The sequence below is a fragment of the Prionailurus bengalensis genome, chromosome X (assembly GCF_016509475.1).
Source record: "Prionailurus bengalensis isolate Pbe53 chromosome X, Fcat_Pben_1.1_paternal_pri, whole genome shotgun sequence".
Lineage (NCBI taxonomy): Eukaryota > Metazoa > Chordata > Mammalia > Carnivora > Felidae > Prionailurus > Prionailurus bengalensis.
Window position 1 is genome coordinate 34,673,497 of NC_057361.1, and position 25,692 is coordinate 34,699,188.

Here is a 25,692-nt window from a genome sequence, read left to right on the forward strand (position 1 = left end):
GTGCGAGCAGGGGAGGGACAGAGAGAGAGGGAGACACAGAATCCGAAGCAGGCTCCAGGCTCTGAGGTGTTAGCACAGAGCCCAACGCGGGGCTCAAACTCACTGCAAGATCGTGACCTGAGCCGAAGTCGGACACTTAACCGACCGAGCCACCCAGGCGCCCTTAAAGATTTTGTTTTTAAGTAATCTCTACAACCAATGTGGAGCTTGAACTTACAACTCTGAGATCAAGAGCCACATGCTCTACCAACTAAGCCAGCCAGGCACTCCAGGATTTCCTTCTTTTTTTTTTTTTAAGTTTATTTATTTATTTTGAGAGAGAGAGAGAGGCAGAAAGTGAGTAGGGGAGGGGCAGAGAGAGAGAAGGAAAGAGAGGATCCCAAGCAGGCTCTTCGATGCCAACGCAGAACCCAATGCAAGGCTTGAATTCACGAACCGTGAGATCATGACCCAAGCGGATACCAACAGTCAGATGCTTAACATGACTGAGCCACCCAGGTGCCCCTTTCCTTCTTTTTTAAGGCTGAGAAACATTCCAGTTGTGTTTGCATGTGCACAGGCATGTGTGTGTGTGTGTGTGTGTGTGTGTGTGATCAGTTTCTTTATCCATTTATCAATATGGTTGTTTCCATATCTTGGCTACAGTGAATAATGCTGCAGCAAGCATGTACGTGCAAATATCTCCTCAAGATCCTGTTTTCCATTATTTTGGGTATATAACCAGAAGTGGGACTGCTGGATCATATGGTAAGTCTATTTTAAATTTTTTGAGAAACTTCCATGCTGTTTTCCATAGCAGCTTAAACGTTTTAAATTTCCACCAACAGTGCACAAGGATTCTGATTCCTTCGCATCCTCACCAACACTTGCTATTTTCTGTTTCGTGTTTGTTTTTTCCTAGTGGCCATCCTAATGGGCGTGAGGTATTATCTCATTGTGGTTTTGACATGCACTTCCCTGATGGTTGGTAGTGTTGTGCATCTTTTCATATACTTGTTGGCCATTTGTGTGTCTTCTTTGGGGAAATGTAAAATGTGAGGTTCCGTGGCTATTCTCCAGGCTGCTGGGTTTTAGGAGGCACTAGTGGCATTCTTCTTTATTCTGGTTTCCTGATCCTTGGATCACAGTTACGATGCTCTGTTTTTTAAGTGTATTTATTTATTTATTTTGAGAGGGAGAAAGAGAGAACACGGAGGAGGGGCAGAAACAGGGGAAGAGAGAATCCCAAGCAGGCTCCGTGCTGTTGGTGCAGAGCCCGACGTGGGGCTCTATCTCATGAACCGTGAGATCGTGACCTGAGCTGAAATCGAGGGTCAGGTGCTTAACTGACTGAGCCACCCAGGTGCCTCTATAATGCCCTGGTTTTGAACTCAGGATTCCTGTGGTAACCTAAAAGCTGCACTAGTCTGATAGGCCAGTACTGTCACAGTGATTCCACAAATCATTCATGGGGGTGCAGCTTATGAAGCACTCCTTCAGGCATTCCAGTGATATTACAAGCCTGCAATCCCCTATATTAAATTCCTGCTTTTGCATAACACAGGGGTTTCTGTTTCTTGCAATGGATCCCAACTGTTACTTCTTCTAAAACACCTATCAATGAAGCATACGTGCTTCTGCCAAAATAAGCAAGGACCTCTTTGGATGTCAGCCCTACCCAGGCATTTTCCTCCTCTTCACCCTGCCATCTTGGTTGTATCTTTAGTCGAGCAGCCATGGAGGATATTGGGAGGACCACATGGAGAGGCAAACAGGAATCTCCCATGTGGCTAATTCCTTCTAAGCCTCCAGAAGGAGGGCTTTAAAACAAAGATCTGGACCATCAAACGTTTTACAGGTTCGAGTTTGTGGCCACATGGGGAAATTAGCACTCTCACCTTCTTACGTTGTTAATTTCTTTTCCAAAGTTTTTTTTTGTTTGTTTTAACTGACCTCTGGTTAAGCAATGTTTCTCTAGAATTTAACTCAAGAGGAGGGATGGATATGAGCCAATGCTTTGGTTTGGCGATGCTAAGTGACTCCTGAATTGGGGTGTGAAAAGCCAGGTGTTTACTTTCTACCTTTACCTGTGAATCTTTTTTTTGTCTAGCCCCAGATTTCAGTAAACAAGAGAAACTCAAAATCTGCATCTGAGGAGGAGATCCCATCAAGGCGACTGTTGTATTTCCATATATCACAGAAATATGTGTGGCTACGAGAACAGGAGGTGTAGGTAGGGCCAAGAAGCCTTGTTATGAGCGACAGGGTTCTTGGCCGTGGGAACACACCGTCAGGGAGAGACTTTAGGGAGAAATCTTTTCGATATTCGATGGCTAAATGCCTTTGGGTGGTTTTTCAATCAGACCTCTTCCTTCAAACAAATTTCACTTTGTGATTAATGGCTCCATAGAAAGGATTCAGCAAATTAATAAGAGGACTAAAATATCTTAGTAGGCTAGAATTGTTCAAACTTGCTCTTGCCTATTTTTTTTTCTAAAATCGGTAGAGAAAGGAAAATGATATGGGCTATATTTGGGTTCTAGAAATAGTGATCAAGGGCTTTCTTTTAAAGAGTGGCTTGAAAATGGGAGGAGCTAGACACACATACACATCGTTGGTGAGAGTGTAAATTGGCACAAGATTTCTGGAGGGCAGTCTGGCAATCTCTATCAAATTCTAAATGGGCCCCTCTTTTTTTATTAATTTTTAAAAATATTTTTATTTATTTTTTGAGAGAAAGAGAGACCGAGTGCAAGTCAGGGAGGGACAGAGAGAGAGGGAGACACAGAATCTGAAGCAGGTTCCAGGCTCTGAGCTGTCAGCACAGAGCCCGGCGCGGGGCTCGAACCCACGAACTGGGAGATCATGACCTGAGTCGAAGTCGGATGCCTAACCGACTGAGCCCCTGAGGCGCCTCTAAAATGGGCTGTTCTTGATCCAAAAGTTTAAGCTGTAGAAATGTATCCTAAGGAGAGAATGAGGCAACTGCCAAAAGATGTATGTACAAGGATGTTCATTGAGGGGTTTTTTATAAAATATAAAAAATGGAAATAGCCAAGAGGTCTGTTGGTGGAAGATTACTTTTCAATGGGCTATTATGCTGAGTCAGGGGGATTCATATGTTTTAACATAAAAAGATATCTTTAATAAGCTGGGTATTGATAGAAGCTAGCTGGGGAGTGTTTTTTGTATAGCTGGTATATTTTTAATGATTTGTGTATTTTGGTACCTTTTATACTTGACTCACGACAGATGCTTAATAATATTTAGTGAATTAATTCATGTGAATCTATTTTTATAAACTCTTACATGCATTATACATTCTGGAAGGATATATGCCTCCCTGTTAATGGTGGCTATTTTTATCGTTGGGTGGCATTGAAGCCTGAGGCCATAGTGGAGATTATTAGAAGCAACTTTTACTTTCTAATTTCTCTTCTTTTGCATTATTTAAATTTTCAATAAACATGTGTTATTTTAAAATTGTATTTCCATTTTGAAACAGTATGGAGTTTTCAAATTTTGTAACCGGCAAATTTCTAGAATACACTAGAATTTGTGCAAGCCAAATAGAAAAAGGGAAACAACCCGATAGAATGGGCAAATCATACAAACAGGTTACTAACGGAATAGAAAACCTGGAGGACCCACAAATACATATCAAGGGGTCAACGTGAAATAACGGGGTACCACTTCTCGGCCAGTAGACTGGCACAACTTCAAGTCGGACAACATCACAGACTTTCAAGAATGTAGGGAAACAGGGCCTCTCAGATGCTGCTGGCGGAACCATGAATCCGCTCAAGCACTTTGGACCGCGCCTGGGACGATGGAAGCTGCACGCTGCAGGAACCAACAATTGCACTAAGTGTATACCTTAGAAAGAATGTCTGCAGAAAGAGAGGCGCACATGTGTGAACCAAGGTTGTTTTGAATGGCTGTGCTCTCAGAGTGTCGGAGTGATTTGTGAAGAGAGTACCTCCGCCCAGGAGCCAGCAAGGGGGATTTCGAATCAGGTCCTCACAGCCTCAGCTGCCCCAGGAGGGGAGCTCTGGGCTTTTGTTGCCTCGTGCCGGTCATTGGCTAAGGGCCCCCTTGGAGGATAGAAATGATAGGTGCAAAAAAAATATCCTGGAATCTTAGATAATAAACTCATGATATTCACTGAGGGGTGGGACAAGGAGTGGATCTTATCTATAACGTTTTACTGTTTTTTTTTTTTTAAAGCTGAAGACAATATAGCAAATATGAATACTAGCCAATCCCACGTGGTGCAAACATGAATGAAGCCAGGGTCCTTGTCAAGGAGCCGGGGGGAATCCCCAAACTTGACTTGTGGTGGGAACCAGGGGGCTTCCTGGGCGTGTCACCCGCCTGGCCCTCGATTCCCCGGTGCTAGCCCAGAACTGGCAGCTGGCAGGTGCTCAAAAAATAGCTAAGGATCCGTGCAGCTTTGGGACGCCTTAAAAGATTGTCACACAAATGACCGGGAGGCCTCGCGCCACTTTGCTACAGACCGCATCTTAACTTGGGCACTTTGGGGATCTTCTGTCTTGGTGGCCACACCCGGCAAAGATTTCAGAGTTTGAGAGGAACAGACGTGTTCATACACACCTGGGAGACACCCTCTGTACATTTCCAGAGAGGCCTGGGGTGGGGAGGCAGCTAAGGATGGTCATTTGTTAGTGGCTGAGACAGCTCCCAAGCAGGAGTGGGTCAACAGTGAGCTCTTTTGGGGGTGGGAGAAACATCCAAAAATTTGTGCTACTGGTGGTGCAACTGTAAATATCCTAAAATCCACTGGATTGTTTACATGAAGGGAGCGAATTGCTGCTACGTCAGTTATCCCTCGATCGAGCTACTTTTTAAACATTGAGTTGTTCCTTAAGACCTTCATAGGGAGCAGACCTGGGATCGACCAGGGACCTGTGGCTTCTGAAGAGAACCCCCATGCTTTTGTCCCATGGCGTGGCTTTCTATAGCATACACTCAAAATAGTTGTTGATACAGGCGGCATGTCACAAGTGGGTTACCGACGTGCTGGGACATTCCGGAGCCTCACAGCCCTTGGGAAGGCTGCCCTGGGGGCTGGGTGCAGAAAATCCTCTATCGATTGCCTCTGGCCAAGGGCATGTTCTACCATCTGCCCCAGCATGTTAGACAAAGAGTATTAATTGTCTTTGGGTGCTATGATATGGAACAAAAGAACCCAGAAAGTATTTCCCTAAAGAAATGCCATGTTTCTCAACCTTTTCTATGTTTCTTAGTAAGAACCTGGGCCTTGTGGAGGGGAGAAGGGTGCTGTTGGTGGATTTGGGGCTTTATGTAAGAAAAGGGTGTGGAGCTGGCTGGCTAGGAAAGGACGCCCTAGGTAAACGTGAGGGCGGCCAGCACCGACTATGGGAATCCACTTGGATGTTTCCTCTACCCCTGCAGAGAATTATGTTTATTCACCTGGAAAGCAGAAACTGTTGCTAACTGGAGCAGAAAAGTAATTTCCATTTGGATGTGGCAAAAGAAGTCCAGGGCATCAGAAGAGGAAGCCTCCTATAGCAGAGACAGGATCACCTTTGCCTGCGTTTCCAAAGGCAGAAACCTGGTCCGGGAGGAACTCTAAGACCCGAGGAGGCCACCTGGGAGGTACTGGAGGCGTGTGGAAATCAGAGTATCTTAGACCTGTCTTCGGTCAGATTTTAACCGCCCCTTACTAGGCTGCTCAGAGCTTGTCTTACTTCCACGACCTAACTATCTTTGGAAAAGGTTAGGACATCCATCCTTCCCAGAATCCAGAGATTGTGCAGGTGAGGGGCGTTTCTCAGGCACGTGCACTTTGCCACCAAAAGTCCTTTCTGGTGTCTTCATTCGAGTTGCCCATGGCAGGCCCTAAGACAACGGATTGATTGTCATTTCTCTGGGAGGGATAGACAACGGATTGATTGTAAGTCATTTTTTCGGGAGGGCCAGGGAGTGAGGCAGGGAAGAGAAGGAAGGAGGCGACTGAAGGGTACGTCACCAAGCGGGTTACCACTCGGGGCAGTGGGAGCTGCTCCCGCTGGGGGATGTCTGGAGACGGCACGGAGCGGCTCAGGTCTTCCGGTGTTCTGGACACCTGCTGCCACCTCTCTGGAAAGCCACAGAACCGGCAGCCATCAAGGGCACCGCGTAAGTTGGCCGTTCCGATAGCATCATTCGTGGTCCACCCAGAGAAAGGCCGCGGCTGGAGGAGCTTTGCGCTGCCCTGCGAGAACTGGCTCATCTGCACCCATGCACTGTCTGAGGCCACCCGCGTCTGACAACAGAAGCCAGAGCCTCGGACCAGAGCCTCTGGCCACAGCCGTCACGTCTGATTCCTAGGCCGCTCTGTCTCTAATCTGGAGGAGACTCAGTGGCCAAGATGTTTCTCAATTGTCTGGACGTCCTCACGAAATGACAGTAGAGGCTTTGGTCCTTCCTGCCTTCTCACCCCTGAGACACATGCTCTGGCAAGGCAGTGTAGCGCAGCGATTAAGAGCATGTATGTGCAGGGGCCCCTGACTCTTGCTTTCCTCTCAGGTCATGATCTCATGGTTCGTGAGTTCGAGCCCCACGTTGGACTCCGTGCTGTCAGTGCAGAGCCTGCTTGGGATTCTCTCTCTCTCCCTCTCTCCCTCTGGCCCTCCCTCTCTTATACTCTCTCTCTCTCAAAATAAATAAGTAAACTTTAAGAAAAAGAGTGTGTGCGCGCGCGTGTGTGCGCGCGTGTGCGTGCGTGTGTGCGTGTGTGTGTGTGTGTGCACGTGCACTTCCTCTGGGGTTAAGCTGCCTGGCCTCAAATGCTAGGTTTGTTACCCATGCAAGTCACTTAACCTCTCTGTGCCCCGTGTCACTCTCATGATACCACCTCAGAGGAGTGGTGCAAGCGTAAAGTTATAGAAACATCTAGAACCTTCTAAGGGCACCTGGCGAATGCTTGGCAAATGTCGACATTTTCATTCTGCTTGTGAGATAAGGAAAACCCTGGAAGTGGGGAGATGCACCCAAGGTCACAGGCAAGTTGGATTTGTAGCAGAAAAGAACTGTGCCCGGCGGCAGCCCCTGGCCAACCCCTAGCCCAGCAGCCCCCCTTCCGCACACATTTGGAGTCACCCGTCATTGTGATTCTCGTGGTTAGCCCCCAATCTCTGTAACCGCTCCAGCTCCAGAGCCTGGATTTCTGCATCAACTTCCCTGAGGCCAAACTTCCGATCATATGACCCAAGCCGGACTCTTTCCTTGTTCCCCAGTCCCAGCTCCACACCCCTGTGCCCCAATTCCCAGGTCTCGGCTTTCTCACACGGGCCCCGTCCCCCTTCCTTTGTGCATTCAGCACAGTGCTTGGCAGCGGGTAGGTAACTGGGCAGGGGGCGTTGGCTGCACTAGTCTCTGCTTCGTGGCTGAGTCTAAGGATTGAGACCAGGACCCCTACCTGGAACCAAAGCCAGTGACAGGAGACTGCCCCACACTGCTGGGCCCCTGGTGGCATATCCCGTTTTCTTGGAGCTTCCACGCACAAGCCACCGCGGCTTCCTGGGCCCCATACTTTGTTGCAGCCTCATTGTTCCAGTGCCCGGGTGTTTGCCTGGCTGGAGACCAGAAGTAGCTGTGACTTCTGGTGCCAGACTCAGCCTCCGGGATAAACCTCCTCTAGCTGCACCTGCAGCCTGGCCAGCACCCCGAGAATTACCCTGGGCCAGTGGGTGTGTCTGCATCCTATTCTCTTCGGGGCCAGAGCTCCTGGTCCAGCAGGCACCTCAGACCACACCGGCCGCACCCTTTCCATTTCTTCTCCGGAAATGAACAGCAAAACGCCTCTGATTTGGCGTCCAATTCCAAATTCAGAAAACTCTTGCCCACCCAGCCAGACACTGGCTGATTCTGAAACCACTGCGTTTATAGATTAAGTTCAAACTAGAGTCATTCTCGAGGCCCTACAACATATGTCTGTTTAAACTCACCATTAATTTGTTTCATCACCAATTCTAGGCGCCAGAGGTACGAAAATTAATAAGTCACATCCGTTATCTCCTGATGGAGAAGGCAGATGTGTAAGCAAATAGCTATTATACGAGGTTATAAACGCTAAAATACAAGTATCATTAAAATGCTGTGGGAATGTCAGTAAAGGAGGAATTAATCCTATGGGGAAGGGTCAAAGAAAGCTTCAAAATGGAGACCATGCCTCAGCCAAGCTTGAAGCCCGGGTGGGAGCATGTCAGCTGGAGAAAGGAGAAAGGGCATTCGACTCTGTTTTTGCTTTCCTCCGTTTGCACCCGAGGTCAACAGGGCTCCCTCCGTTAACCACATCTCCGTGTTTGCGAACCCCACCTGCACCAGTCTGCCCAACTTGTCTCTTTTGCTATTTCTCTCCTTCTTCTCTTCAATCTCCTGGTTCCCCATCGTCCCCTGGAGGCACCCTCTGGAAGGTTTGTATAAACGGTATCCTTAAATAGTCTTTTGTTTTTGTGATATACACAGCGTCATGTTAGGCATGTGTGCTCTTAATTTACATAAAAGGTATTGTGCTGTGTCATTTCCTTTCTAACACTGTTCACTCAGCACTCTTTTCAAAGATCAATGCATTTGCTGTATGGGCATTTAGTTTTTCCTTCTAAGTGCAGCATAGCGTTCTATGGTGTGTGCATACCTCATTTTTCCCATCATCTCCCTTAATAATGGACACCGGGGTGGCTTAATAGCTCTCTTCTTCCATAAAGAACATCCCCACATATGTCCTCTTACAGACCTGTGCGGGAATTTTTCTCGGCGGGATTGCTCAGTGATGGGCCATCCACATACTTAGTTTTACGACGGGTTGCCAAATTGCTTTCAAGGTGCATGTCCTCAGCCAAGATTCATCGAGCACGAACCTCCTGCCAGGTGCTATTCTATCCACAGAGGATTTAGCCGTGAACGGAGTCCTTGCCTTCAGCGAGCTTACGGTCAGATGAGGGAGACAGCAATGAACTCTTAAGTGCACAATGAAGAACCACGCAGTGAAAAGTGCCGTGAAGACACTGAAACGGTAGGTAGGGGACAGAGAGCGACAGGGAACGCTATTTTAGGTAAGGTCATCAGAGGCGTCTGAGGGGTGCCATTCCACGGGAGGTCTGAAAGAGGTGAGGGAGTGAGCCATGTATTCGGTCTGGAGAAGAACATTCCGGGCAACAGCAAAGCTCCCAGGCAGGAGCGTGTCGGGTGTGCATGAGCAGGAGGGCAGTGTTTGGGGTTGTTCAACCATGGGTTCAAATTTGACGATAATGCTAGTAAAATGCTTAGCACTGTGCTCAATTTGGACAGGCCATCACTATTATCAGATCGCCATGATTAGATGGGAAAGATGCCTTCCAGTGCAGAAGGAAGGAAGATGGGGGGATTGGAAACTGGCGGGAGGGGTAGGCGCCTGGATTGCGATAGCGGTAGTGGGATGTCGGTGTAAACAGTCCCAGAAAACTTTTTCATTGTTTTTGTCCTCACGAGGGTTTTGTGAACAGCTCTGGGGACCTGATGGCCGTCATCCATCTTCGTCACCATTAGAAAGCGCACCCACAGTATGGTCCCTGCAGAAGGGGGAGCTTCCTCAAGGACTGAGGAGGCACTCAGAAAATAAGCTGGACCAACGTGCATCCTTTGCTTCCCGGGAGCTTAAAGAGAACAGCATTTTGGCGAGGTGTTCGAGCTAAATGCCCAAACGATCAGCTAATTACTTGGGTCTGAGCACAGCTGAACAAATCCACCTTTCCAAGTCACCGCCAGAAGTTCAAGCAACTTCATTCTGGCTGGATTTCAGCACTGCACACCAAGAACCAGATGACCGGGGCCAGGAGGGGCATTTCTCACTTACCTGCTTCCTTCTGTTAAAGAAAAAAAAATACTACAGTGTAATCAGTTTTCTTGCCTACTGATCTGGTGAGGGATGGAGACAATATGAAGCACATTCGGCCTCACTAGAAATCACAACCGTGCAATTATAAACAGAAATGAGAGACCGCTCTTTATCCGCCAGGTTGGCAAGCGTTAAAAAGATAGAAGGATCAACGATATCTAGAGTTGGGGAGAGCAGGGGGAATTGGGGACCGCTGGACACTCTCGGTGGGAGTTTTCATTGGCAAAGCCATTTCGGAGGCAATTTGGCAGCTTCCAGCGACATTTAAAACGGTCATAGTCTTTGGCCCGGCAAAGTCCTCTTCTAAGCCAGCCTGAGAAACTACCTTGTAGATATGTCTGCACATGTGTACCCAGATATATACATATCTAGCTATAGCTAGCTAGCTAGCTAGAGTGAAGAATGCAATCAATCTAAATGCCCATCCATAGGAGTGTTGTTAAATAAATAAATCATGGCATGCATGTACAATGGAGTCTTTGATGCATGTATTGCCGGGGAAAGATGTTCAAGATATACGATCGTGAAATAAAAGCCAGCTCTGGCTGATATGCAGGATAGAATCTCATTAATATAAAAAAAGAAATCTATATATGTTCATTTGCGTGTGTAAAGACTTTCCTACGGGGGGGGGGGTCCGAAGGGACACACTCCGACTGTTAACCCCCAACCGCTCCCCAGGGAGGGCAATGGTAAAGAGGGAAGGGTGCCTTGAAAGGTTTCTCTCTGTGTACTTCTAAGTTAGCGTTCACGTATGGCACGTGCCTTTAAAGGCAATTTTCTCAGAAAAACAGAAAATCGGGGGGCCGATCTGCATTTGTATTTCATATGCCTCATCTTCCTCCTCTTCAGGACCCATCCTGATCATCACTTTCAAACCCCTGAGCCTTTTCTCTTCCTTGGCGCATGACAAAGCCTGAATCCTAAGCATGCTCTTACTGTGGCTGATAGCTCTGTCAGCTGTTAATTATTCATGCTAATGGAAGGGGCTGGAGGCACAGATAATGCAAAATCAAGAGGAGTAAATCTTTCCGAGCCTCTGTCGACTCCTCTCCTGGATCCCCTGGGAACACCTTGCATACTGTAGGTATTTACTCAGCAATAAATATTGATTGATATGGATTGATATTTGTCTCTGCAATTTCACATCGCCCACATCCTCAGACGGGTAGATACACACCCCTGGGCAGTGCCTTCCCCACATCGGTACCGGCCCGGCCTTGCTTGCCCACGAGGACTAGCCTCTCTAGTGGGTTTTCATCCAGCTTATGCTCAGCACGAACAAGCCACCCACAACCAAGATTTCACAGCCATGAAAGTGGCTACAATAAAAATAGGTACCCATAACCCCAAATACTGATGAGGACGAGGAGCAACTGAAACCCATTTGCCGGTGGGAACGTAAAATGGTCCAACCACTTCGGAAAACCGGCCGTTTCTTACAATTATCCGTCTTAACCCTGTGACCCAGCAATTCCAGTCCCAGGCTCGCACCCAAGAGAAATGAAAGTAGAGGTCCACCGTAAGACTTGTACACAAACGCTCGTAGCAGCTTTCTTTCCGAGAGCCACAAACAAGAAGTACCTCCAATGTGCGTCAGCAGGCGAACAGGATTAAGAAGTCCTAGAACCGGCAAGAGTGCCGTGCGGTGTTGTTTAGGGTCGTGGGGAGAATTGATTGGAAAGGGGCATGAGAAATCTTTCTGGGATTATGGAAATGTTCTGCATCTTGACAAAACTCATCAAACTGAACACGTAACGTGTGTATAGTTTGCTCGGGCCACAGGCTGGGGTGGGGGGTGGGGCGGGTGCTTAAACAGCAGTAATTTGTTTTCTCGCAGTTCTGGAGCCTGGAAGTCCAAGATCAAGCTGTGGTCGGCACTGGTTTCTTCTGAGGCCTCTCTCCTTGGCCTGCGACGGCTGCCTTCCCACCGTGTCCTCACCTAGCCGTCCTTCTGTCTGCTGTTGTGTGTGTCCTAATCTCCTCTTCTTATAAGGACACCGTCATATTGGATTAGGGTCCACCCGAACAACCTCATTTTAACATGATCGCCCTTTGAAGGTACGATCTTCAAATACAGTCCCATTCTGAGATCCTGGGGGTTAGATCTTTGACATATGAATGGAGAGGGGGTATATAATTCAGCCCATAATAATAATAGTGCATTTTATCATAGGGAAGATGGTCCTCGATAAAAGAGGAATAAAACACAGGGAAGTAAAACCCCCCATATTCCTGGAAGCCGAGGAGGCTGAGAACTGGTGAACGGTGAGGATGTCTGCCATGCAGCGTTAAAGGCACAGTAAGTGAGCTACGATACCGTAAGAGCCAACATTTATTGCATGGAGACCCTTTACCTGTATCAACTGATTTAATCTTTGCAAACACACTATGAGGTATAGGCACCATTATTATCCCCATTTTATAAATGAGGAACTAAGGCCCAGCGAGCCTAAGTAACTTACTCAAGGTCACATAGCTGCAAAGTGGCCAAGCCAGGATTTGAACCCAAGCAGGTTGTGCCCAGAGCTGGCACGACCGTCACACGGCTCTGTGTCCACTGGCTGCAGAAAAGATCACTAATAGATGGGTACTTGGGAAAGCAGATGTGTCCTGAAGTCATGAGGTTCTCCTAGAGGAGGACAGAGGTACTCCAGGTTACAGACTGAAGGAGGTCCCTGGGAGAAATTAGCCGATCACTGCGTTACCTAAGTGCTTGACACATGGTAACTTTTTAATATAATTTTTTTTAAGTTTATTTATTTGTTTTTGAGAGAGAGAGCAGGGGAGGGGCAGAGAGAGAGGGAGACAGAATCCCAAGCACGGTCTGCACCGTCAGCACAGAGCCCGACATGGGGCCCAAACCCGCAGAACAGTGAGATCATGACCTGAGCTGAAATCAGGAGCTGGATGCTTAACTGACTGAGCCTCCCAGGTGCCGCAATATTATTTTTGAGTATGCTTGACAGGTTTCTCTGCCTGCTACATGCAGGTCTGTTTCTCAGGGAATGTGGCCCCATCGATAACCAGAAAGTCCCTAAGTGTGTGTGTGTGTGTGTGTGTGTGTGTGTGCGTGTGTTAATGTTTCGTTGAAGTGTAACGTACACACAGAAAGGTGCGCAAATTCCCCCTCCCACCCCCTTCCAGACATCACCCCTGCCACCAAGGGTAACCATGGCCTTACTTTTAAAGAACATGGATTGGTTTTGTCACCTTGTATCAGTTTCCCAGAGCTGCCATTACAAAATACCACAAACGGGGTGGCTTCAAACAATCGTGTCACAGTTCCGGAGGCTGGAAGTCCAAAATCAAGGGGTCGACAGAACCATGATCCCTCTGAAACCTGGACACCACTCGTACTGGATTAAGTGTCTTCCCTACTCTGATGTGGCCTGCAACCACCCTATTTCCAAATAAGGTCACAAGTTGAGCTGTTGGGGGTTAGGACTCCAACGTGTATGTTTCTTCGAGGGGACACAATTCAACAACTCATAACACCATCCAGAAGGAAAATGAAGTTGTACGGTATGAAGTCTTGTGGCTGGCTTCTTTCGCTTGGTGCAGCTGGCGAGATTTGTTCATGGGTATCATGTGTACTTGTCGTTAGTTCGCTCTCGTTGCTGTATCGTATTCCATTTGGTGCATATAGCATCATTTAGCTATCCATTCTACTGTTGATGCGCATTTGGGTAGTTTCCTATTTGATGCTGGTGTGAATAGTGTTGCTCTGGATATTCAAGTGCGTGTAGTCTGGCTTAACTGATGTGTGCCTTCCTGTTGGTGTCTGTGTGGGGCTAAAATGGCTGGGTCACAAGGCAGGCATATAGTCACCTCTTGTAGATACCGGCACACGGCATTCCAGAGGGATTTGACCAACCTGCCCCTCACCAGCAGTGTCTGAGAGTCCTGATTTCTCCCCCACCGGCACTTGGTATTGTCTTTCTTTTTCGTTTTAGCTCTTCTGATGAGTGTGCGTTGATGTCGCGCCATGTTGTTAATTTGCTTCCTTTTGTTTTTCATTCCAGCTTCACATCTCTCTTTGATCATCTTGTTTACTTCCTGGTCTCTTCATCGCCCGTTACCACAACTAGCATCTCAAAATCCCTTCCTTACAGTCAGATGTCTTGATCTACAGGGAAACCAGTGTCTTTCCCCGTTTATCACCCTCTTACAGAACAATTTCTCTCGCAGCACCTTTGAACAGCCTCCGAACTCATGTTGCAAAAGAATCCATGCCTGTTTGTTGATTATTTGGGTGTTTTTTAATGCCTTCAGAGCACAACTGGAACATGAAGTTGGAGGGCAAGACGCTTGCCATAACAAATTTATAGAGTCTGTAGTGCATACAAATCTACTTGTAACAAAGTAATCCCCCAACTTTGCTCTACGGCTGTCTTTCTTATTGTATGATTGTTAAATGCATTTCATGGCGCACTTATGTTAGAGTGTCAGATGGCTAATGGAGATAAAGCAATTCCTGAACAAAGAGGCTGGATATGAGGAGGCAGCCATCCCCTGCTTAAATTGCTACCACTGGCCCCCTTTCCTTCCTTCTGCCCCCGCTGTCTAAAATGTAGCAAGTTTGCATCTACTGTGATTTTACAAGGAAGCAAAATGGTATCCTGGAAAATACAGGGCCGAGGGGAGGGTCAGTCACCTTAACTCCAAGCCCTGTCCTGCCACTTGCTGGCGATATGAGAGAGGGGCAGGGAGCTGGGCAGCTGGGCATCCTTGAGGAAGCAAGTGACTCAGCAAGACTGGAATGAGTCAGGGCCAGAGACCAGAAGCCAGTGAGGGATTGCAGTTTTTGTTTATTCTGGGCTTGTGCCCTTTTTGCCCCATCGTGTTCTGTGAAGTCTCTTGGAAGAGGCAAGTCTGCCTGGGTACATTCGGGACTTGGGTTGGAGATATAAAGAGGAGCCACCCTCTCTGGGGCCGTGAGTTACTGTGGCCTAAGGGTCCTGGCTTCTCGGACCAGCTGCTTCTCTATCTGCAAGTGTCACCAGCTGGAAGTGATAGAGAAGGAAGGGCCATCACCTACCAATTCTCAGTTTTGAACCTGTATTGTTTCCAAAACTGGCCTCGAATAAGTCAGACTCTTGATACTTGACATTTTTTTAATGTTTATTTATTTTTGAGAGAGACAGAGAGACAGAGAGAGACAGAGCACGAGCAGGGACAGAGATGAGGGAGAGGGAGACACAGAATCCGAAGCAGGCTCCAGGCTCCCAGCTGTCAGCGCAGAGCCCGACGCAGGGCTCGAACCCACCGACCGTGAGATCGTGACCTGAGCCGAAGTCAGATGCTTAACCGGCTGAGCCACCCAGGCGCCCCGAGATTTGATACTTCTTGACTGTCCCAGAGCATTTGGTATGATAGAGATTGCAAGGAATAGATCCTAACCTGGCCCCTTATGGACTTTTTATTAAGCATTTACCAAGAACCTTACATCTGTGAAGGGAATCTCAGAGCCATCCACACCCACCCACAGGGCTGACAAATGAAGACTGCCAAGCCTTAAGGTGAGTGAAATGAAGACTTCCCTCAATGGGCCCAACAGACCAATGCCAGACCATGATCGTAACGGAGAGTTACACTCCTTCTGCCATTTACCTTGGCTTTAGCTTCCTGTCTGGAAACAGCTGGTCTCTGTGATTTGTTTAGGTGGGATTTCCCCAAGCATTGTGTTCTTGTATTTAGCTTCCAACGGCGGGAGAATAATGGAGTCTGAAGAGAAGCTGCGTAGCAGTGACCCGTCCATGGGGGAGGGCATTGGAAGGACGGTTTGCGGGCTTGACTTGAAGGTGCGGGGCCAAGAGGGAATTGCGGAGAGGTTGACTGAGGAAGAGAGGAACCAGAGAACATTTAGGCTTATCTGTGGCTTGTTTCAACTCTAAGAAATTTGGTGGCTATGCAAGAAGCATCCCTTGAAGGGAGGGAATGACTCAGGGCCATTGTCATATTGTGGCTGATAGAATAAGGTGGAGAATGAACAACTGGGTTAACTTTTCAGCCTACAAACCGAGCAGTGCCCACCTGGCGTGAGACGGTGCCAGTTTTTCTCACTGACGTTTTCCCGTGATTAACTCAGTGATTAGTAAGTGGACTAAGTTGTAAGAATCCACGTTTGCGTTTTCTCTCTCTCTTTCTTCTTTCTTTCTTTCTTCTTTCTTTCCTTCTTTCTTTCTTTCTTTCTTTCTTTCTTTCTTTCTTTCTTTCTTTCTTCTTTCTTTCTTCCCTCCCTAAACTGGCAAGAGTTTGTTCATCCCTGTTCTACTCATCCACCATGGACAATGGTGGCCACTCTGGGCCTCTACTATCGTTACTAGAACAACCAAGAACAACCACTTATATTTTCTGAGTCGGTCACCGATCTAAGAGCTTGCGGTAGATGGCATGGTGGTTGCCAACTCTGCACCCCTCCACGTAGCCACGCCTTTTGCCATGTGACTTGGTGGTGCCTCCCCTCTCCACTGATAACGGAATCGGCCCTGTGACTTGCTGTGGCCAAGGAGATCCTGGCAGACGTGATGCTCACAAAGGCTTGAAATGGACCGTGCTCTCGGGCTTGCATTCTCGTGTGGTGGCTGCAGCCCCTTTATCCTGGCCTCGGAATTAAAACATGTGGAGCAGATTTGATTGCTCTCCTGTAGCAATACATTCAAGCCCAGCTGAACCCGAAGCTTAAAGCGGACCCACTCAGCAGAGCCTAGCCTGGGTCCCCTGGTCCACAGACACTGCGGACGCATAAATGTGAGGCGGGCTGGTCGTTTTGTTGGTCATTGAGTTGAGGATGTGTAGTAATAGCTGAAAGTCCCAGAACTGCTGTTTTAATGTTTGTTTTATTTATTTTGAGAGAGAGAGAGCGCAAACGGGGGTGGGGGGGGGCAGAGAGAGGAGGGAGGAGGGAGGGAGGGAGAGAGAAGCCCAAGCAGGCTCTGCACCACAAGCACAGAGCCCGACGGGGGGCTCGATCTCACGAGCGGCAATATCGTGACCTGAGCTGAAGTCGAGAGTCAGACCCTCAGCTGACTAAACCACCCACGTGCCCCAAAAGTCACAGAACTCCTTAAGCACTTTTTCCACTTAACTCAATAATGCCATACTCGGGCCCTCCTGTTATTCCCATTTGAAAGATGTGGAAACTGATTCTTAGGTTAATGAACTTACTCAGGTTCACATTGCTGAGAAATGTCAGAATGGCAGCTCGAACACAGGTGTGTGGGGTTCCAAGGCTTGTGCTGTCAGCAACTATGTTTTCTTTATCAAGTACAAACCTACAGGGTCCAGGGCAGAGAGAGAACAGATCCCTTCTTCATTTCCTATGCCACTTAAATGTCAGCCAGCTGACTCGCTGTTTCCGTATCACTGGACAACTGGAGACCCTGAGATACAAAATCTCCCCTCTTCTCCCCAGCAGATGGGTCCTGTGCTTAAGGAAACTAGAGCTTACAGTGCTGGTGACTTTTCAAAGTTTGGGGAAATTCTTTGATGATGTATTGGCTTATAGAATATTAGCCATTTACTTATGAAGAGATGGAGGGGTGAGGAGTTTATATCCCCTGGCAGTTGAAGGTCAATCAGAAGAGATGAGGAGCCTCTGGATCCTTAATCCAAATCAGTGGAAAACTATGATTTGTTTTACAATATATCCATTTCACTATGATTTTCTAGGAATTTGGGGAGTACGTAAAGCCACCTGGCTTTACTTTTATTGGCTTAGAATGTGGGCTTTGGAGACAGATGACTGAATCCAGTAACTACATGAATAAGTTACTTAACCTTTTAGTGTCTCAAGTTTTCACCTACACAATGGAGATAATAATACTTCTGCCTTCTGATAAAATGAGGTAATGCACATAAAGTACTTACTTAACACACTATTTGGCTTTAAGATAGTTTTGGCTACGAGTGACAGAGATCCTGAGTCAAAATGGCTGAAACAATTAGGAAATGTACAATCTCACATGGTCTGGTGAAGGAGGAGAGTTTCCGGTGTGATCCAGGATATCCAGGGCTCTGGCCCTGATATATCAGCCATGCCGTGTGTGTGGTTTTTCTCAGGTTGGGCCCCGTAGACGCAAGATAGCTCCTGGCCCCAACTGGAGCAGTGGGATTGCTTGTCCGTGGCCAGTGGAAGAGAAAGAACAAACCACTCTCAAACATGAAAAAAGAAAACTTCCTTCCTTTAAATCTCATCGAGCCAACCTTCGGTTACTGTCCTCCCCCTGAATCCGTAGCAATTGCCGGAAGAGTGTTCTTTGGCAAATGGATTTAGCTTGGGTGTGCGAACCAACCCGGAGAAAAGAGGAATGGATTATGGTGATTGATCCACATGAGTCAGGATTCATCTATGTTGCTGGAGGTAGGGGCCGCCTTCTCTTAAGTTACATGGTATGGGTGGGGAAGGAGTGGTTACTTGAACAAGAGCAAGATCTTACTAGAAAAGAGGAAGAGGGGAATCGATTTGAAGACATTCAGCAGTGGGGACCACAGCAAAGTAGGCGCTTGATAATTGCCAGCTTTGCTGTTCTGCTTTTGCAACCAAAAGTTACTTTTTTTTTTTTTGTCAGTCAGATTTGGTGTTTTACAATAGGGCAACTGATATCTGGCTTTTATCCACACGCTGAAAGATAAATTTGGGAACTCTGGAGTGACAAATTATTTACATTGAAAGCTTGTCTCGCCTCTTCTTTTTTGGAAATTCATCTACCTGGAAAACATGGTTGGTCTAAACTCCATTCTTCATGTCAATGTCACCTTGAAAAGGCGAAGTTGATCATGCACAGCAACTTTTCCCTCCTTGGGCCAAGCAATATTTTCCCTCAAAAATATTATACTTCAACAGTTTTTGCACAAAACCTTGGCACTCTATGGTGGACATCTATTGTTTCTGCCCACCCACCTACCTTTCCCTTTTTTCCATGTCCTATCGGAAACCTTTTCTATGTGATTTGGGTAAAGCTGACCTCATCTATACACACACACACACACACACACACACACACACAGGAGCCAGGTTGAGCAATTGGAAAACATCATCTCTTCCTTGGCTTGAATGAACAAGTTATCAAAGGAGCCACAGCTAAGTCTTTATATATAAGCCAGTGCCTGGGAAATATAGTTCATGCATTCTCTTTATTTACATCCAGAGTTGACATGGTTTCCATCAGTCACAGGTTCTGATTATCTTGATTAGTTAGCTCTGTGAACTACTCAGAATTTCTCTAATAAAAACTGCTGTGGAAACAAAAAACTGCTCTGGGATGAATTGCGGCTCCCCAAAATACGTATGTTGAAGCTCTAACCCCTCAGTGTGATTGTATTTGGAGATAGGACTTTTAGGAGGTAATTAAGGTTAAATGAGGTCGTAAGGGTGGGATCCTAATTGAATAAGACTGATGGCATTCTAAGTGGGAGAGAAGAAGAGATATCTCTCCATAGACACACACTGAGGAAAGACCATTTGACCACACAGTGAGGAGGCAGCCATCGGCAAGCCAAGAAGAGAGTCCTGACCAGAACCAACCATCCAGGCACCGTGATCTCAGACTTCCGGCCTCCAGATCTGTGAGGAAGAAATTTTTGATGTTTAAGCCACCCGGCCTGGTACTTCATTATAGCAGCCTGAGCAAACGGAGACAAATATCATTTTCCTTCTTCGGTATCAATGTCTATTCCTTGCCAAGCAAATAAGTCCTCATTTTGGAGTGGCAAAGCCGCTGGTGAAATTGTCACTCCCTGTATCTTCAGATACAGGCAATATGCCTACGCACACCAACTACTGGGCTTAGTGGGAAAATATCAGGATGTCGTAGTGTGGGGGCAACTTTTTGTGGCTTTCCCCGAGGTCTTACAAGAAAGCCTATTCTATCTGGAAGCCAAAAAAGGAGGAGCCTATATCTCTGGCTAAAAAGCATGATCCAGAGCCTTGGTAGAAGTGAAAAAAGTCCTATTTTATGCTCCACACTAAAGTTAGAGCTCACTAAGGCAAGGAGGAGGGAAGCACAGTGGGGGATAAAATTGGTCCCAGGAAGAGATCTGCAGAAAATGGGAAAGTCTTGGCTCCTTCCAAATATCTCCAGATGAGTACTCTTTGCCTGACAAAGGTAATAATTATCCTCGGTGTAATGAGTCATTCACTCAAATTGAATGGAAGCTTTGAACTTGGAAGCAAGGGGCAGATTAACTGGGCTTCATAACCAGGCTGCTGTTTTTATTGCTGAAATGCTGAGGCCCAAATGGAAGCTGTTAGATTAAGAATGAGGGGTTACCTGCTCGCACACTGAGACTAATTATGAAACAAGAGGTGCCACAGGGCTGGGGTTCGGGTTCAAGCACCATAACTCATCAAGGCTTTCGGCTTTGATTAGGGTTACCACTAGGTTTGTGGGGGCACCCCCTCAAGGCACGTTTTGGAGGGGGAATGGGGGCGAGCGATAGGTACAGGTTAATGTTTTAAATGTGCTACAAAGTTCGGGGGCTCGTGCCAGGTGTAGTGATTTATTGGTGAAGATTTAGGACGATGAGTATAGAAGAGACGCTTAGGCATTTATTCACTGTCCAGTCAGTGCCTGTGAAGATTCTTCCGGGTGTCCCGGCGTCATCTCTTCCTGTTTCTGACCCAGGAACCATTCTTTGCGTTCTTGGTTGCCGAATGTGTCACTCCTGGGTAATTTCGTATCTCTCGCTACAAGAAAAAGGTAGCACTACTGTTATTACTCCCAACAGCGGAGCTCTCCGGAACCTGTTTGTATGGAATCATGCAGATCTTCGTGCCTTTTCAGTTCCCTCATACCACTTACTCCATCTATGCAAAGCTGGTTATGGTGCCCGGGATGCTGCGTCACCCACAGTGCCGCCAGGAACGCTGGCTTCCAGTGACTCTCCCAAAGGTCACCGCTGTGTTTCATTGATGACCGTCACAAATGCAAGTCTTACTGAGTATGCAGGAAAATGCAAATGATAATCCCTTGTCTGCTCATGTTAAACTTACTGTTTAGAATTATACGGCGTACACAAGAGACTCTTAAATACAGAGAACAAACTGAGGGGGGGTGGGGGGGTGGGGGAGGGGGAAAGTGGGTGATGGGCATGGAGGAGGGCACTTGTTGGGATGAGCACTGGGTGTTGTAGGTAAGCCAATGTGACAATAAATTATATTCATAAAAAAAGAGAGCTGTATGGTTTAAACACCGAACAGCACATCTTCCATCTGTATTTTCCCTTGATCTCTTTCGGCCGTCATCATTGCATTTCTAGAATACAATCTCTTTTGACGTTGGCCTCACCCCTGCTTTTCACACCTCATGGCCAGTGGGGAGGATAGGTGAGAGGCCCACAGGCAGATGGAGAAGAAGTCTCATTCGTGCAAGAGATGTCCGTCCCTTACCCTGCGTGGCTCGAGGACAGCCCAGGAGAGCATGGCGTTTCATCGATTGAAGGTAAGAGTGGACCTAGATCAGAAAGATCTGTTGACATCGCAGAGCACCAGTCTAGGGAGCCCTTGGAGGAGATGGGCACGCGTACTCCTGGAGGACTAGGGATGGAGCCTGAAGCAGAGGTGGGTGATCACCCTGGGCGCCAGCAGCAGGAGGCACACAGCGCGACGGTGCCGTAGCCAGGACAAGGATACATTGTAGCTGACACATGGCTGGCACCCATGGCTCAAACTTAAGGGTAAGCCGTGGACTGTTGGTAGCCCAGAGCCCCGAACTCACCCTGTATTCTGTGTAAATGGGAGACACCAAAATCAACGGTGCCAGCGCCACACTTTCGGCCCAGTCTTTGCGATTCTGCAAGAGGGACACTGCGCCTGCAGAGAGGATCTGCTCCCCAGACTGCCCTTCTGGAACCGGCCCTAAGACAATGCCATATGACAGAGCCTCAGGGTTCCTCAGAGCATCTGATCAGTCCCTCCCCGGGGGTTGGGAGGGGTGTAGATGGTTGCAGAGTGCCCCGAAGGGGAGAAACAGAGATGCAAGCTCATGCAGGCCTTGGTCTGGGCTCAGGCGGCCTCATCCAGACAGATGCTGCTGCCAGCCCTGGAGGGTGGGTCCTAGTCACTGTTAGAGGACATAGAAAATGTTCGAGTAGCTGCTTCCAGTGACCAGGACCCATGCAGACCCAGGGTGGTAAGATGAGAGGCGGTGCCCAGACAGTATTCTGGACCAGTTCAGGCATTGGAAGGGAGGAGTTAGAAAATTTCAGGGAGGGGCACCTGGGTGGCTCAGTCAGTTAAGCGGCCGACTTCAGCTCAGGTCATGATCTCGCGGTCCGTAAGTTCGAGCCCCGCATCAGGCTCTGTGCTGACGGCTCAGACCCCGGAGCCTGTTTCAGATTCTGTGTTGCCTTCTCTCTGACCCTCCCCCATTCATGCTGTGTCTCTCTCTGTCTCAAAAATAAATAAACGTTAAAAAAAATTGATAAAGAAAACAAAAGAAAAAAAATTTTCAGGGAAAGGACTTCAAAGCTGAGGTCCCTTGAAGCACTAAGATCAGAGTAGAGGTCCTGCTTGCCCACATCTAAGGCCCACACTGGCTTTGATGACTAACCAGTTGTCTTGTTGAGAAATCCGATGGCTGGTCATTAATCAAGAGTTTTAATGACGCTGCTTTGCCAGAGTACCCGCCCCGGGTTTGCGAAGCAGGAGCGTATGATTGTTTAGTTCCCAGGCAATCCCAGGCCCCTGTAACTGTTCTGACAGGTGTTGAGCTGCCAAATGGGCATGTCCTCCAGAACTGAATTGTTTCGTATGCCCTCCTTAGGGAAGTCCATGGAAGACAATGGTCAAATGAGTTCTCGCAGGGCTCACAACTCTGAGCCATGGTCTCACTTCCCGGAGCATGGGCTTCTGCCGCCCATCTCCAAAAGGATATCTAACATGGGCTATGGTCCTCGTATGTTGTTCCCTCCTCTCCTCTTCCCAAAGAGAAGGAGCTTTTCTTGTGATTTTCTTGTTTGCCTTTAGAACTGATTATGGTGTACATTGTGGGTGGTTACATTTACCATTTAGATGTGGGGTTCTTGACCTGGGGTCTATCAATGTAAAGGGACTGTGAACTTGAGTGAGAAAAAGTCATGTTTATTTTCAGTACTCTTTAACTAAAGTTTAGCATTTCCTTCCGATATCATTGCGGGCAACAGGCCACGATAGTATTAGTACTTGTCACCAATGGATCGTAGATTTTTTTTTTTATCATGTGATGATTGTGGTAGATTCTCAAAATGTCATTCATGGATGTCACTTTTGAAATTGTGCTAGTTATTGGACCCACCCGTGGAACTATAATGTTTTGCTCAATACACTTCAGTATGATTCTGAGGAGTTTGTAGGTTCCTGAGGTGTCCATGGTGTGAAAAAAGTTGAAGGGAAAGGTTCAGATGGAGGTGAGCAGCCTATGAAGAGCTACATCCAGATCTGTCTTGGGGAACAGAAACCCAAGACTTGGATTTGAACTGAGTATCCAGAAAAGACCTTGGTTTCTCTTTCTGAGGAGAACTGAGTGGATGTCTGTTGTAGGGGAGATTGATGCATTCAATGGTGTAAGGACATTTTTGGCAAAGTGTATGTATTCTCGGCTGCCAAGGGGTGGAGTGTAGTGGGAATATGTCAGTCCTACTTACCGAGACTCTTTTCCTCTTTCTACTGGAAATGGAATCCCCATTTCCTTTGGGGAACTAAAACTTAGTTGTGTCTAAACCCACCCTACTCTTCCCCTCCAACCCCTGCCCTGGGGGTGTGCATGTGAGCTAGGCTTGCCTAGTCACAGTGTTCCATCCTATTGGCCACAGGGATTGGTTTAGAGCAGGACACATGTCCCAAAACAGACCAATCAGAGTCTTCCCTGAGATACTTCTGCTGAAAACATCTGGGTCACTTTTTGAGATTATGAGTTGCAAGGATGGAAAAACTAGAGCTGCTTGAAGAAATCTGTCCCAGCTCAGGCACAAAGGTATTGTCAGTGGGAGGGAATGAGGCCAACAAATAAAAAGCAAGGACAAAGAAAGTGGTCAGAGAGAGACAAGTAAGTTCAGTTCAGTTCGGTTCCTTGAACTAATAAATCTCCCTTGGTTTGTTTCTTCCTGGTTGAAAATGGATCTCTGTCATTTATAAGCAGAAGATTCCTGACTCATGTGTTGAAGAAGGGAGGGAGGGAGAGAGAGAGAAAGAGAGACAGAGAGAGAGAATGTGTGTGTATGTGTTATCCCAGCAAGTGTTGAGAATGATTGAGGATTGCACTCCTATGTAATGGGTAGTAAGGTGTCTATTGTTTTTGTTTTTCTTTCTTTCTTTCTTTCTTTCTTTCTTTCTTTCTTTCTTTCTTTCTCTTTCTTTCTTTTTAATTTTTAAAAATGTTTATTTTTGAGAGAGAGAGAGAGAGAGAGAGCACGAGTCAGGGAGGGGCAGAGAGAGAGGGAGACACAGAATCCGAGGCAGGCTCCAGGCTCCAAGCCGTCAGCACAGAGCCCCATACGGGGCTCGAACCCACGAGCCGTGAGAGCATGACCTGAGCTGAAGTCGGACGCTTAACCGACTGAGCCACCCAGGCGCCCTTCTTTTTGTTTTTATTGATTAAGAAATGACACAGTGATTATATAATCCTCCCGTGGTCACGTGGATAGAAAGTGACAAAGCCAGGAAAATAGGATTTGATCTATTTTATCCCCAAGCCCACATTCTATATGAACTCAAATAGGACAATGAGATAAGAAATCCATCCTTTAGCACTTGGATTCCTCAAACTTTCCTGGTGTTTTGCTTGGTGCATGAGAGGTGAGTGGACAGTGGATGCCTTCACCATCTCAATCCCCTTCTTCCCTTCTGACTTTCTCCCGCTAACCTAGTGCTGACAGCCTGCTCTTACAGCGTCGTGCTGTCTTATGTCTAAGGGCTTTGGAAGCCTAGGCTCTGTGATGTTTATGGCCACCCTTTCAAAAATTAAAATGTTTTTCTCTATTTATTTGCTCTATCATTTCTTCTTTGGGTCAATAAATGCTGCTAGTTGAAATGGAGGGTTCCTTTGAGAACCTGGGGCTTTCTTTATTTTATTGTTCATTCCTTCTGTCTTCCCTTCCTTCCTTCCTTCCTTCCTTCCTCCAGTTCAAGCTGTGTCCTTATTTATTTTTTTCATTATGTTTCATCAGATATCTCTGTGTCTTTGCCGTGGGAGCAAGTTATTGAGATACCACATACGTTTCCCACCCCCGCCTTCGTTGCGAAGTCAAGGAAACCCGTGGTGGGGGTGACAGATGTGATACCACGGTGAGTCTGGAGAGGAGGGGTTGCACTGGCCTGAGACTGCCTGAGGACAGATTGTGGTCCGGAGATGGTGAGTCTGGTCCTGCCTCCGTCCCGGGAAGCATCGCAAGTATCAGAGAAGTCTTTTCCGTTATGAGGAGCCCTAATTAATGCATGTGCTGATTTGTTCTTCCCTGCTGAGGCCTGCAGATTAATGCTTACTGGGTGCTACATGTGTTACCTCTTATGTATCTTTAATAAAAATAACACTGGCTACCATTGACAGTGGCCTTACGGTGTTTGGGGGCCTATGCCAAGCCCTTTGCGTTCGTTCTCTCGTCCCCCTTCCCACCACCCGATGGCACACTCTTGGGCATCATTCCTCTTGCCGCGTGGAGGAAGGAGCTGAGGCTCAAAGAATCTCAGTAAATTTCTCAAGGTCACACTGCTAGAAAGAGGCAGGGCGGGTTTCACACCAAGGCTTGTTTGATTTCATAGCACTTAACCACTTGCCACTGTGCTGTTATGTTTTAATGTTAAGGGGAAGTGAGAAATGTAATAATAGAACTTT

The 25,692-nt window shown here is 47.2% G+C and overlaps 1 long non-coding RNA gene across 1 annotated transcript; it reads left to right on the forward strand.

Moving 5' to 3' along the window:
* The first annotated feature begins 8,561 nt into the window (after positions 1–8,561).
* On the forward strand, positions 8,562–10,348 carry LOC122476930. The gene is made up of 2 exons (XR_006295626.1): positions 8,562–9,019; positions 9,475–10,348. It is a non-coding gene; the product is annotated as an uncharacterized LOC122476930 (long non-coding RNA).
* Positions 10,349–25,692: the final 15,344 nt, after the last annotated feature.